Source organism: Amblyomma mixtum, chromosome 3, assembly GCF_055824585.1.
Source record: "Amblyomma mixtum isolate Tamu chromosome 3, ASM5582458v1, whole genome shotgun sequence".
Lineage (NCBI taxonomy): Eukaryota > Metazoa > Arthropoda > Arachnida > Ixodida > Ixodidae > Amblyomma > Amblyomma mixtum.
The window spans coordinates 59759060-59774512 of record NC_143014.1 but is presented as its reverse complement, the minus strand read 5'-3'; the positions used below and the strand labels follow the sequence as shown (position 1 = coordinate 59774512).

At 44.9% G+C, this 15453-nt stretch overlaps 1 long non-coding RNA gene across 1 annotated transcript; it reads right to left on the bottom strand.

Annotated features, from left to right (window-relative positions):
• Positions 1-4783: 4783 nt before the first annotated feature.
• On the bottom strand, positions 4784-15249 carry LOC149350348 (uncharacterized). Its single transcript, XR_016290340.1, has 2 exons — positions 12838-15249; positions 4784-6389 (listed from the first exon to the last, which is right to left on the bottom strand). It is a non-coding gene; the product is annotated as an uncharacterized LOC149350348 (long non-coding RNA).
• Between the last annotated feature and the right edge of the window lie 204 nt (positions 15250-15453).

The following is a 15453-nucleotide window of genomic DNA, read 5'->3' as shown; positions in this document are numbered from 1 at the left end:
TTTAATATCTGTGCACGGAAATGTGTAAAGTGCTGCCAGAATCCCTGCAGTACCTGTCTAAGCATTAGTTGTTTCTTCAAAATTGGAGCTTTTCGATGTGCAGATTCAAATACAGAAAGGGGCCCAAAGAACAGGAACTAGTTCCTCAAAAGTCAAACCTTTGCTGGCAGCTGTCAGACACCAGTGCTTGCTGCTTGTGCATTTGGAACGAAGCATTAATAACTGAATAATACAGCTGACAAAGTGCATTGCTTGATAGCAATTTTCGAAAGGAAAGTTAAAGGAAAACAGTTATCGTTGTCTGCTCCAACTGTGATGGCCTTGCTGTTGAAATCATTGGAAGGAAGCAAGCATAGATAGTGTATGCCCCCACTGGGGACTTGGCAGATCAGTTGTAGTGCAGCACACAGGAACTGTGTCCAAGCGAACACGTCGGATGCCACATGTATGGTTACTTCATTTGGTGAAATTTTTTCCTTAGCAGAAAAAGGTTTGAGAGTTTGGCTGGTGGCACTATTTGGGGAAACCGCATGGTAGGGTGAGCAGTGAAAATAGAAACAACAGTGAGAAAGGTAGGCTGTGGTAGCTACGCCGAGGCTTCCTACGTAAAGAAGCATTGCTATTATAGCGTTTGGTTTCAGTTCACAATAAACCCACCCTAGATGAACATAACAGTTGCTCTAGTTTCTTTCCAAGATAACGAGGTCATTGCAATGGCCTCAGCCCATGTGGGCACTGGAAATGTCTTTAAGGCCACGCAGATCCACATTGATATAGCTTGTTATTTAATAGCCCATGTGTCACTTTGGGACATTAATTTCGAAAATTTACAGTTCCTTTGAGTTCTGGGTGGCAGCATATTTGGTATGGCATGCTGCAGTGCGGTATATGAGTTCGGCATCCTGAATTGACGCACGGACTCTGACTGTGGTTTAGATTTTTCTGTGTAAAAAGAAAATACTAATAAATTTGTACTAAATTCAGTTTTAACCAAATCTGTGCCACAGCTAGCTGGCTATTGAGTAGGAATCATACTCGGTGGAAGCAGAAAATGAAAATACTGAAAGCGGGGAGCGTGGTGAGACGGTTGTACCCTTGTACCTTTGAATTAGGTAGTGCAGTGGTGCTTTTTGCAGCATTGTCCCACTGCCCCCAAGCAAATTGGTGGGTTTCATCTCCTCGCCATATGTCGTCTGCTAGTGTAGCGCTGTTTGCCGAGTGTCATTGCCTGCTTAGGGCAGATACTTAGTTGAGCAGATTTTTGAACTGCATATGAGGACACTGACATGAAACTATGAATAAATGTCACCAAAAAGTGTCATGTTCTGGCTGCTGTTACAGTTCAGTGGCGGCTCCATATGGCTGCGATCAGCACACACATCATGCGGTGTCTCGCCCTTTCACTCAGCCCAGTGCAACAGCCCAACAGCAGCATCACAACCCAGTTTTTAGAAGTAAACTTCCAGTTGCAAAGTTGGTTGATATGCATACTAAAAAAATTGCGCAGAAAAAACGAGGACAAAGCAAAGACATGACAAGGACGAGCGCTGTCCTATGATAGCGCTCGTCCTTGTCGTGTCTTTGCTTTGTCCTCGTTCTTTCTGCGCAATTTTTTCAGTATGAATCACAGTTACTTTCCTAGAAAGGAGTTACTTTCTTAAAAAGGGAGTAATTACTCATTCACATCCGCCCAAGTGCAGGCATACGGCTACAGAGGAAAGCTGTATAGCTTCCTCAGAAACTTCGTAGGTAAAGAAAAATTCATCCTGGTCCGGGGTTCGAACCCGGGGCCACTGCTTCATCAGAGCAGTTACTCTATTAACCGAGCTAACCAAGACGAGAGCAAATTGATCAATAACTCGTGTTGGTGAAATGTTTAGGGGTCATCGCTGGTCAAGTGTTTGACCAACAATGTTCCCATTTCAAGTTATTGATCAATTCGCTCTTGCGCTACCATATGCTAACTTCAACATGATGGGTAGTGCACAAGGGAGACGCACACAGAAGGAATCCAGACAGGACAAACGCTAGTGTCCTGTCTAGTGACGTTAGTGACAGGATTCCTTCCGTGTGTGCTAGCCATTATGTCGAATTATAGCAACCAACTAGCCCAGTTAAGAGCCTTGGCATATGCTAACCTTCTCGGTTAGCTCAACTGGTAGAGTGACTGCTCCGGTGAAGCGGTAGTCCCAGGTTCGAACCCCGGACCAAGACGAATTTTTCTTTAACTACGAAGTTTCTGAGAAAGCTGTATAGCCTTCCTCTGTAGCCGTATGCCTGCACTTGGGTGGATGCAAATGAGTAACTCCTCCCTTATTACAAATCAACTCCACCTTGAGGTTTCCCTGCACATTTGACCAACAGTTACTTTTCCTAATGCAGAAAGCATCTCTGCAAGGACAGATGTAATAAGATGCATTGGACATTTAGCATCCAACACAATGTGTGCGCTTAGGTCAATTCCTAACTTAACTTGAATAATCAAATACTCATTTTGAAAACTTTGGGACAGACAAAGAAGTCACCATCATCATTGGCATTATTGCAAGCTTCTGTGACTCTCGTGTTGTAGTTGCTTCTTGTGTTCACTTAAAAAGATGATTTCCTGTCACAGCTGTCTTGGCCGCACTCTCGGATGTTCATGGAGGAGCAGGACGACGGTCAGGGATTGGCCCGTCCATACAAGCCAAATTTGCTTTATCATCAGTGTTATTCTATGCGTGTGCCAAGGTGTAATCTCAGGGTAAAAGACATTGGTTTTGTGCTGCACACTTCACACTGGCCTGCTGGCTCAAATGAACGTTGTAAATAGTTTGCAGAGATGCTGTCAAGTGTCAGTGTGAAAAAGGTCGTCTTGTTTCCTGCAGTCATTAGGGATTACGCACCCAGCTGATTGAACAGGTTGCTAGCATTACTATAATTCCTCACCAGGAGGCAAGCCAAAAAACCTGAATCTTGCTTTCAACAGGACAGCTTGCTCATGAAGGTTGTGCAAGCTATCTGGATCTTGGGCTGGACTAAAATTGCGTCTTTGTGCAGAGTTTTGTAGGCAAGCCGGACTTAAGGTGTGCTTTTGAAGTTCTGCAGGCAAACAAAGCCTCAAGGTTGTGCGCAGAGGCACGACAGTTTCTTTGCACACGCAGCTTTGCGAGCAGGCTAAACTTTAGTTTCGGCAATATACATGAATTCGGGCTTTGTGGCTTCTCTGCATGCAACGGCAAGGCGAAGTAATTTTGTCAAGGTGATATTTTGCTTAACCTGATGGTTTTTCTAGCCGTGTGCATACAAATATACTTGTTTCAGCAAACACTTTCAAGAATTTTCAAAAATAGGCTTTTTGGGGTGAAAATATAGCTTTTTTGGCATAGTATTACTAGTGTTGGTGGTTTGGTTTGGTTTATGGGGTTTAACGTCCCAAAGCGACTCAGGTTATGAGAGATGCCGTAGTGAAGGGCTCCGTAAATTTCAACCACCTGGGGTTCTTTAACATGCACTGACATCGCACAGTACACAAGCCTGTAGAATTTCGCCTCCAACGAAATTCGACCGCCGCGGCCGGGATCAAACCCGCATCTTTCGGGGCAGCAGCCGAGCACCATAACCGCTGAGCCACTACGGCGGCTAGTGTTGATGGACGCCAGAAAACCTCTGAAATGTCTTAATTAGCAAGCTCATCAACTAATATTTAATAATTACTAGTAGAGTTAAACAGTTAGTTGCAGTTATTGAAGCCTCCTCTGTAATCGCCACACAAGTTTTAAGAATTTCGAAAATGCGATTACCCTCGCCGCTGTGGCTCGACAAAATTTGGCTGCATCGCGAAAAAACCTAATACATGTGCTTTCAAAAGCATGCAGGCAAAGCAACCCCTCTAGTGTACGTAACTAGTCGAAAAAAAGCCAAATTTTGTCGAGCCACATTGCCGAGGGTAATTGTTTTCTAAATTCTAAAAATATATGACTATTAACGACCAACTACAAATCGCTAATTGCTACTAGGTACATAGCTCTACTAGTTAAAAAGTCTATTAAAAATTAGAACCAGCCTACTAGTTAAGATGATTCACCCATTTTCTGATGTCCATCAATACTGATAATACTATGCCACAAAAGCCATAGTTTTCCCTCAAAAATAAAATTTTGAAAAATGTTCACTGAAACACCCGGTACATGCAGCTAACATAAGTTTGTTGCAAAGAGGCACTTTTCACTACACCCTAGAGTGTGCCCTAGAGGCAGCACAGGCTGCGGGAGGGCTGGGCTTTGGCCACATGTACTTCGCCTGACCATGTTTCACAGAAAGCCTGCTTGATCCCAAAACTGCACACAAGCTAAAAGAACCTGCATTGTGGAACTGTGTGGTTAGATTGGACGCCTTGCAGATATCCGATTCACTTCCACAACACACGGGCACTTTTGCACTGCAGCTCCATTGAAATTGCCTACGCTAGCGTTCACTTCCTTTTCGTTCCTTGTGAAAGCAAACAGCCAGCTTCTCATTCTCTGAGCAATGTGTCGACTATGCCTTCATTGAAATAAAGTTTGTGACAAAGAATTTTTCGTCTTTTTCAACCATAATGAGGTGCCGAGCTCTATATCACGTAACTTCCTCTCTGCACCCACAAAAGCAATAACGACCTCGATATGCGACCAACATCAAACCCTCTAGTGTGTGCTCTGCATGGCCCCTTCTTTGGAAACATTCTGTGTTCAAGGTGCTTGCAAACAGTGCTGTGCATGTGAGGAATCTCATGTTGGAGCTCATTCAATGTAAAAACACAAAATATCTGAAAATTCTTTATTCAACAGCATGTGCACATGCTCAAATGAGCTACAGCAAAGTCGCGAGCAGCTTCCGGCAGACGAGCATGGCCTGCATTGATTTTAAAAAACCAACACGAGCATAAAGGTGCACTGGGGGGGGGGGGCTATTATGTTTTCTTTGAATGAATATTTTCAAATGCAGAGAACATAGCCACAAATTAAGCCCGCGGAAGTAAAATACGCATGGACTATATTTGGTTTTGAGAGACTCGACCTCGTCAATCTGCGATGGCCAATGAAAATACTATCATCTGTTAAGATGTGTGAGTAGTAATCTGATAAAACTGGTACATATTTGTTGCTCAGAGAATATATCACTGAAGTAAATCCAAAGCAATTTGACAATGTTTCCTCATCTGCAGCTACAGTGATGTGCCCGACCGTCTGTTACAGCTGTACATAGTCCAAACAGCAGCCCACACATTTTCCAAGATTACTCTGCATGCATATTACTCAGCCAATGGCACAGCGGAGCTGAAACACAATTGGCTGAAAGCCACTCCACACGCTTTTTACCATACCAACCATGTTGGCTGACTCCTCCTACTCTCCATGATGACTTAAAAAAAAAAAAAGGTGGGTTCCAGGGCATTTGTTAGAATGTTCGCAGCGTGTACACTGAGACAACAAGAAATCCTGTTTAATGCACCTTCAAGGCATCGCATGCAAGAACCGTAGTCCTAAACTGTCAGCTGGATGTGTCTGCGCTGAAATGTTTTTTATATTAGTAGCCTCAGCCCAGTGCCATGGTAACAAGAGGCATGGCACACTGGCCATCACTGGCATTGTGCACAGCTGCACTCATAGAGCTAGTAACCAATTTTAAATATTTTCAAAACAAACAGCAACGTTCTGACATAACTGGACCCTCAGCCATACTGCTGTGGTATGGCACGCAGGGTTTCATGCCCGAAAGTTGCACAGTGGCAACAAGGAACGCCCTAGTGGAGGGCTGTGGATTAATTTAGACTGAATGTACGTGTTCCTTGACATGCACTGACATCTCACAACACACGGGAGTTTTTACACCTTTATCGAACTGTGGCTAGGATTTGACTGCACCACCTTGCAGTCAGCAGCCAGAGCCATTACGGCGGGCCCTTTAACTGTATTTTAGTTAGCATCACTGACCGGTGCTGACCAGCAACCTTCTCAGAGTATGCATAAGGAATCTAGAGATAGGAACAAGAGAAAAAATCACAAAAAACATGCAGAAGTTCACATTGTAGATCATGGCATGTCTGCAAAACTGATATCAAAGGAGGAGCATGCTGGATGGGGAAAGAAAAAACGCTGCTCCCCAAGCGGTGCATATGCCATCACAAGGCAGTTCAGGATCATGCACAATTTTAAAAAGTAAATATGCGCTGCTGCACACACTTTAACTACAGGCAGTACTTCAGGATGGAACACTAGCATAAACATGAGCAAAGAATTCTAGTGCTAAAATGCAGGCAGTTTGCAGGTTCCCTCAAGAGCAACGGTGCAATATCCAAGCATTGTGATAAAACTGCGGGCAGGCAAAATGCAGGTGGACCAGAAGCGCAATGATGTTCACGCTGAAACCTGTAAACAGAGAATATAATACGTGAGAATGCATACCGAAACAAACTCTGCCAAGGATACATGCCTCAGAATGCATGTGCCCCATTTAAGGTTTTGGCATGCCAACATTTCAAGATGTGGTTTGCTTCAGGCAACCACAGAAAGTGCACTAAGAAAGGCAAACCACAGATGCATACAAAAAAAAAAATATCAGGGACACCCGATTACCACGTGTGTTAGCAATTCAATAGCGTTAGACGCCGCTGGTGCCTTTACCACAAGTGACCTTGCTTTCCTCCAGCCAAGTGGCGAATCTTACGACTGACATTTTTTTTTCCCCACTCAGGCTTTTAATACTCCTGCATTAAAAAATAAAACCTCAGAAACAACGAACAAAGAAATGCTGCATAAACTCTACTATAGTAAAGTCTGCACTTTTATTTCGCAATTTTGGCGAGGTGCGGCCCTTACACGAAAGCGACACTTATTGTTCAATCTCCCAACCATATTACGGGAAAACTACTTTACTGTACTATAGACCTTTTTCAGGTGCACGTGGCCATATTACGACAGCAGCGCAGTCTTGCGTCTGGCCGATTTCTCCGCCATGTCGGCTTGGGTGGCTGCCGCTGCAATACAGGCAGCGAGTACTCGCCGCGCTGTTCAGCCTTACCCCAGTGTTGATTTTTGCACGATTTTTGACCTGCAAAGTATTGCACTGTATGCACTGAGCAACTGTGGACAAAATGGCCCGTGCTTCGGCGAGCGGCGACGCGGATGTTTCCCTGCAAGTTGTGCTGAAAATCGACATTGGAGGTGCACTTCTACGCAAGTGTGCGCAATTCATTTAACGGCTTTCTGGTATCAATAATCGAGACATTTATTAATGTGAGCATGAAACTTGCTGAGCGCTTCTATGTAGTAGTTATAATTATAAAAGAAAAACCGCTCCGTTCCGAGCTAACAGCAGTGTTGCTTGTCAAGCGCTCAAGCGGTCTGCTGTGCGCTACGCTGGTGACACGAACAGGTTGCAACTGCGTTCGACCGCGTCTTTCACTACATTTTCCCTCCGCACTGTCCTAAAAAATGGTACTTTCTGTAGTGCTACATGGAGAAGGCACCGCTGGAGTGCATAAGCGCAGAGTTCTGTTGCAGCTTTTGGCTTTGCATAAATTTCTTGATTACTTCGTACTAACGGTAAAATAACTGGTGAAGTGTGCAGCTGTAGGGTGGTCCACTCTTAGCGTGAACATGCGAGTGTGTGGCAGCGCTCTTTGGAGTGCCAGTGCATCCGTCGGCGTGCGCGTCGAAGCAAAGTGTTGGAGGAACAGAGGAAATTGGATTTGGAGCTTCGCGTCGTGTGATATTTCGCTAAACTCGGAAAAAGATGTAGCAGAGAGGCATCTGGCCTTTGAATGCGATGTAATTTATACACTCGAAGCTGGTGCACCTGCTGTGACAGTTTCTGAGGGGCACATCTGCTTGGTCCGTCTCTGGTGCGGCTGCTGATTAATGCCGATAGAGCGAGAAAGCGCGTGCGTGTGGTCGGGTGGGCACTGCGTGCCTGCTGATTACATGTCCCTAATAGGCACATTTTTTTTTTTAAACAATCGGCACTTTGCATTATGGCATCAGTTGAACATAGTATTTGGTCGATGAGGTGTCACGATGCAAGGACATGTCAAAGCTGCGGCCTTCAGTTTTTTAAGTCCTGCTGGTTTATTGGATATTTACTGCAAGCAAACAGCTGTGGCATTTGTGCAATGCATCATGGCTTTCAAGTACTGTCAAGTAGCTATGTTTACAGTGCCGTTAATAATCAGTCACCAGTGTCGGCAGTTATAACAGAAATGTTTCACGTAACCCGCAATGCTGCTGCATCGTTTACCCAAATTATTGCTTATGTTTTGATTTTACAAGGGTCACAGACGACACATATCTTAGCGACATCAGCAGTAGGTGCTCGCGTGTAAGGTATGTGTAGCTGAAACAGCCGGCAACTGCACTGCCGCTGTGGCTCTCTGTGTTCTTCACACTGCTCCGATTCAAGCCGCCTTTGCTTCCTGTAGTTGTTTGAACAGCAGACGACTGTGCAGTGGTTTCCCGAAGACCTAGTTTCAGCTTTAATCGCACATACACCCAAATCGAGCTACTACAGCTAAGCAACCACATACAGTAAACACGGAGAACCGCAGAGAACGCACGGGACGCACGGACACCGCCTTTCCGAACCATTGAGAGAGGAGGAAAGCAACATGGGGGTCTTCGGCACGTTGGGAGCGAGGCTAAAACTGAAAAAGGTCTATACAGCCTGAGGCTTTATCTGCTGTCCAGTCGCAGGCACCTTTATGCTTCGTCGGTACTGCTGTCACTGATGCTTGGGCCCAAATCCTTGCTACCCTTGTAGATGAAGTCATTTCTGTTGTATTCATTGCATTTCAAATTCCTGTAATTTTAAAACATAATGTCTGGAGACGCCACACACTAAGAATTTAAAATCTACAAGCAGACAACTTAGCTGTCCAGTCGGCATCATTTCATGGCCGGCCGTTTCCATTGGCTCTGAGCACATGCATGCTTGAAGATGACAACAATGATAGCAGCAGACAGCTGTCATTACTGGTAGCTCCCTGGGTAGCGTGCCACACAAAGAAGGCTACACATGCGTGAAGTGCAGTTGCTTTTTGCAAATCCCCCCCGTACTTAGTGGCTCCCAAGCCGGCCATAGTGGCCCATAGACGAGTGCAGGGCCCTTAGTCAAGTGTATATGGTACATGCATAGAACAAGCAAGTGGCATGTTATAACATTCAGCCATATTCTTCTGAAACTTAAAGCACAGGAGGCACCTTACCACAAAAATATTTGCACACACGCATGCACACAAAAAAGAACAAGGATGCAACAAATGCACGCCTGAAATTTCAATGAGCGTGATGTTCAGTGGGCACTGAAATCTCCGTAAGCAGCCCGTAGCAGCAGTAACCCTATCTACTATGCCGTTTAAAGGAATGCCAAGGTATGCTTCTACACTTCACCATTTCACCGTTTTTAATACTTTGTTTACTGACACTTAGTATACCAAACACACTTCTTGCAGGCAAGGCACTATTAGTTTGATTTATTATTTCATTTTGCCAGCTGTAACAAATGTGCACACAATGTTATATTTTTGTCACATTCATTTCTGTGTTACACCTGCTCACATACTTCAGTTCTTAGAAAACTAAGGATGACAGCTGCAGCAGAAACACACGACATGGAAGAAAAGCTGCTGTATATTCCACTTGAGGGATGCGATGGTCATCGAAACCTTTACGGCAACCCTGTATATGACCTGGATCGCACTACAACCTCAATCTGCTCAATCTGTCTGCCTGTCTGAAAAATGACTAATGTGACAGAAGAAATGAAAAATGCACCCGGCAAGATATTTCTTACTCAGAATGTTCATTCCTTATGTGTCAATTGTCAGCGAGCTACTGGACTGCACATTTGCATGCTATAGCTACATAATGAATACTTCATGGCTTTTTTTTTGTGCATTGAAGGGCGCAGACCAGGAAATAGTTTCTTTATATCACATTTAAGCACTGAACAGATTCCTGTTCAAAACAGTCAAGAGGACAGTGGATGAGCAGTTCAAAGGTGGGAAGCACAAGCGTGCACGCATCCTGTACATATTTGTCACACACAATGCAATGTACTGTTTCCATAATTCGTTTCGTTTGTTACCGCTTATTCCACTTTGCTCTAGTAAACACATAACTAGCAATCAGTAAAACCAGTACTAAGTGCTTAACATGCACGCTACTGTTTGACAGGTGTGTGGGGTCACAGGTATAGTCGGCAATTCAAGATAGCGGTTAGACCAGTTCACAAATTATGAGAGGTTGAGTGAGAAGTAAGAATGCAAACATGCCACGCGGCTGAAGTGGGGCATTGTCATATGCGTTCAAAGCCAGCATGCGAGATTTCACAACATCCTGCAAGCATGGGGAAAAAGGCACAAAGGACTGGATGCAATTAACACAATACGCGCCGCAAAAGAGGACAATCTTTCATGCACAGCTAATTATGCTGAACAACTGCAGACTGGGCGAGCTGGTATTCGTAATTTTCCAACAGCGCTTCAGGGCGGAGAACGAGAGGGGACACAGACTGCGCTGACATGCGTCGTGTAGTGCCAGAGTTGCCAGATGCCGCCGAGCAAATAAGCAAATAACTACCCAAAACAAGCCCCAAAAAAGCGGCGCGACTTTTGCTAAGAAGCCCAAAAGAAGCGGACGATAACAAACTTTCTCATTCTTGAAAATTGTTTAATTATAGTATCCAAAAATCGCAGAAATACGAAGGGAAGGTGATCAAATTACTTTATTTTGAACAGCGACGATATCCACGAGAATGATCAAAAACACTCATGTACTTTTTAACATTGTCCCCACGGTAGCCTGCACCCTGTTCATTGCGCGTTTGCTAGTATACATGAATGAAGTTTCTTGTTGACGGCTGGGTTTCGTGAGACGTACCCGCCGTCTGCTATCCCCATAGAGTTTCTTACTACTACCTAGAGGGAAAGCTGGCGGCGCTGCACTTCAGCCAACATGGACGCTCAAAGCATCATGGGGCGGTGAGCTACTTGTTGCGGCACAGTCGTAGTTTTTCGGGAACACAGAGTGGCAGTACTAAGGCGTTTCATTCCGAAAACGTAGTTCGTGTGTGCGCAGACGACTTTCGCGCGAACGCAGTGTGCAAAAGCCATAGTAGTGAAGACGCGATGACAAACGACGCCAATAAAAGGTTTTACTCTTCCGAAATGCCATTAAAAAACCTCTTAAAGTATCTAAACAACAACATTTTTTCTGAAAACATATTTACTTTTAAGAGTGCGCCTGTTGAGCACGAAATATTAGCTTTTTTAATGTTCAATACTGCGCCAATAGGAAAGCTAGTCGTCTCTTATTTTGGGCAAACTTTGCACTTAAATGCTTTTCTGCTCGTTTGTTTCAATCATTAGACAAGATATTGAATGTTAGGACGTTTGTAGCTATCAAACAGCTTTATTTTTTTATTATTTTTTGGCCAAAAGTTACAGTTCCGCAACCAATAGCTCACCGCCCCATGATGCTTTGAGCGCCCATGGTGGCTGAGGTGGTCACGTGGGGTCTCCATGCAAACTCCCATAGACGGCTTGCCAGCTTTCCCTCTAGGTAATAGTAAGAAACTCTATGGCTATCCCAGTGTTGCCATACTATAGTGTTGCCAGACTTGCGCGACTTCCAGTGTTGCCAGGCTATAAGGTTGCCAGATTGTGAACTAAAACCCAGTGTGGCCAGACTATTTGTTCCCTCTCCCTTTTACATTCTCCTCCGCCTACAGCTACGCTGTCGCGCCGCAACCGCCCAGCTCGTTAGAGCAGCCTTGCCCGGAGTGGCCGCCGCCTGTTCGCCAAGCGAAAGAGCACGTCCGCGGCGGTTACGAAATTGTTTTTTTAGTGACTTGTCGAGCAGACGGGTACCACAGACGAAATCTGCCGCTGCGTGGCCCCAGTGAGCGTATTAAGACGAGAGAAACGCGTGATTTTGTTGAAATAAGCGTGCTGTGCTCAAATTCACTTGTCGAGCAGACGGGTACGACAGACGAAATCTGCCTCTGCGTGGCCCCAGTGAACGTATTAAGACGAGAGAAACGCGTGATTTTGTTGAAATAAGCGTGCTGTGCTCAAATTCACTTGTCGAGCAGACGGGTACGACAGACGAAATCTGCCTCTGCGTGGCCCCAGTGAGCGTATTAAGACGAGAGAAACGCGTGATTTTGTTGAAATAAGCGTGCTGTGCTCAAATTCACTTGTCGAGCAGACGGGTACGACAGACGAAATCTGCCTCTGCGTGGCCCCAATGAGCGTATTAAGACGAGAGAAACGCGTGATTTTGTTGAAATAAGCGTGCTGTGCTCAAATTCACTTGTCGAGCAGACGGGTACGACAGACGAAATCTGCCTCTGCGTGGCCCCAGTGAGCGTATTAAGACGAGAGAAACGCGTGATTTTGTTGAAATAAGCGTGCTGTGCTCAAATTCACTTGTCGAGCAGACGGGTACGACAGACGAAATCTGCCTCTGCGTGGCCCCAGTGAGCGTATTAAGACGAGAGAAACGCGTGATTTTGTTGAAATAAGCGTGCTGTGCTCAAATTCACTTGTCGAGCAGACGGGTACGACAGACGAAATCTGCCTCTGCGTGGCCCCAATGAGCGCATTAAGACGAGAGAAACGCGTGATTTTGTTGAAATAAGCGTGCTGTGCTCAAATTCACTTGTCGAGCAGACGGGTACGACAGACGAAATCTGCCTCTGCGTGGCCCCAGTGAGCGTATTAAGACGAGAGAAACGCGTGATTTTGTTGAAGTAAGCGTGCTGTGCTCAAATTCGCTTGTCGAGCAGACGGGTACAGTTAACTTGAAACACTGGTCATACTCATCCTGGTCATGGCACCAGTTAACTTGAAACTCTGGTCGTAATGGTCACGGCGCCAGTTAAGTTTCTCCTCCGGATCGTCGTCGGAATGGCCGTTTCGTCCATGATCGTATGTGGTTAGCAGTTCGAAGGGCACGTCGCGCCAGTGGCGGTCCCAGAGATTTTGCACCCCTGGTGCAAAAGGAAAGAAGAGGAAAAGAACCTTTTCGCCTTTGGTGTAGGCGAAACTTTACTATACTGTACACTAAATTAGAATCTCTAGGCATCTGTGGGCCTGCTTTAGCTCTTTTACGCAGTTATCTTACTAACCGCATACAAGTCGTCCAGCTACAAGAAACACTGTCTTCCCCTTTAACTATTAATTTAGGAGTGCCACAAGGTTCCATTTCAGGTCCGCTTCTTTTTCTCATTTTCATCAATGGCTTACCTTTGTCCTTAATTAACACAATATGTATACTTTACGCGGATGATACGACATTATTCACTCAGGACAGCATTTTCACAAGCCTAATAAACAAATTAAACATAGACTTACAGAATATTGTTTTATGGTGTGAATATAACTTGCTACAACTTAATCCTATAAAAACCACTTTCATGATATTCCGATCTCATCAAAAGCATGTCATCCCGAGCCCACACGTTTATCTGGGACATCATATTATCACTGCCTCCGAATCCGTTACATTTCTCGGCATCACGCTTGACTGCCATCTAAAATTTCATCTACACACGAAATCTATCAGTAAAAAAATTTCGTTTGGAATAAGGGTGTTAATAAAAACTAGACATTTCTTTCAACGCCATGTTCTCTTATCCCTGTTCTATGATTTCATTAACAGTCACCTTAATTATTGCCTGTCATCATGGGGAAATACCCATTCATGCCATGTGTCATGTATTTCTCATCTTCAAAGTCAAGCGCTTCGCATTTTATCTTTCAGCCCATACACAGCCTCTGCTTCACCTCTTTACTCTGACCTAAACATTCTGCCGTTGAAATGCCTCCTTAATCTTAGGTTAGGCCTTCTAATCTACCGCGCTCGCAATGATAATAATCAACTTCTCTGTTTTTCCGCATCTTTCCTTGCTAATAGCAATAACACTAGATTCTCTGAACAAAACAATATTCTTCTACCAAAAGTGAGTACAAATTATGGAAAACAAACTGCTTTTTTCTCCGCCATCAAAACCTGGAATTCATTACCACTAGCAATCAAATCCGCACGTTCGCAGCCCGCTTTCTACACTTTACTAAAAAAACATCTCTCATCAACCCATTAAGCCTCATGCCATGCTTAAGGTTGCCTTAATCTCATTTTCTGTTCCCCACTCTGACAGCAAACGGTCATTTGTTACTCATCTGGAACCTCTTGGTTTTCCCTCCGCCTATGTTTTATATCTGCATTTATTCAATGCCCATTGCTATCCGATGTCTTTTTGTGTTCTTTCTCTTGCTCTTATGCTTTGCTGTTTTATGCCTTTTTTGTTAAATTATGCCCGCTAACTATTGTATGACTTATTCATTGGCGCAGATTACACCAATCGGTTTTAACTTAATTGTATACTTTTGTTCCAGCTCCCCTGCCAAACTTGTGCACTTTTCTTATGTATTCCTGATGGGAGGTCCCCCAGACAGTTTCCACTTTGGGACCTCCTACTGTACTAACTTTTTTTATGAAACTTACAGCTCATTTGTATTTCGTTTTAATAAACCTTTTAAATCTGCGCGAAAAAAATAAAACCGTTCAAGAGGCGACATGTGGAGTCATGACACATCCGGCCGGTTCACAAAGGCGGCGATGAATAGGACTCCAGGAACGCTTCCCTCCTCGTGCGTTAGTGCACAGCGCCACGGGCTAACAAAGGCAGAGCGAAGGCAGCACCCACCCCTGAAGAAGGGACCAAGTTGGTCCCGAAACGGTGGGCAAAAAAATAAAAATATTGGTTGGCGTCAGTTTCCTCTCAACTATCTCAAAAACCCATAAAGACGGACTTCGGTCGAAGATGTTTTCGTTCCTACAATTACTGTTCTGAATGCGGCTTTCAACGCAGCACGAGCTCCAGAGCATTCTTAACTGCCAGAAGAAAAAAATATCCAGCCACTACGAAGTGCCTGGGCAATAATTGGATGCACGCACATGAAGTAATTATTTCTGCAAGGCTGCTTCTGAAGACGCCCGAATTTCGCACTTTTTTCGAAGCTCACCAAGCACAGCCTACAATTTCGTTGTTATCAGTTATTCAGTTCAACACTGCCTACCCCAATTAAAAGTGTCCATGTTGCTAGACGCCTACGGCGCCAGTAGGTTCCTTCCCCCTTTTGACGGTAACTACCGTGTCCATCGGAAGTCTAGAGGGGTTAGGAATGGTGACAGCGCGTCGCGCGCTTTGTACGCTCTCCAAGGCCGCGGGAAACGGGGACCAAAGGGCCAACGACCGTTTCCTATTGAAAAGAGATTAGCTCTCAAGTGGGGGGGGGGGGGGGGGGGTCAGTAAGGTCGGCGACTTCTGAAAACCTGGACTGTCTAGCTAAGCAGCGGACATTACTGGCGCCTCTAGAGTCGGGCTCTGGCGAGCACTGGGCGCCGCCCACTTGTGCCTACAGTGCCACTG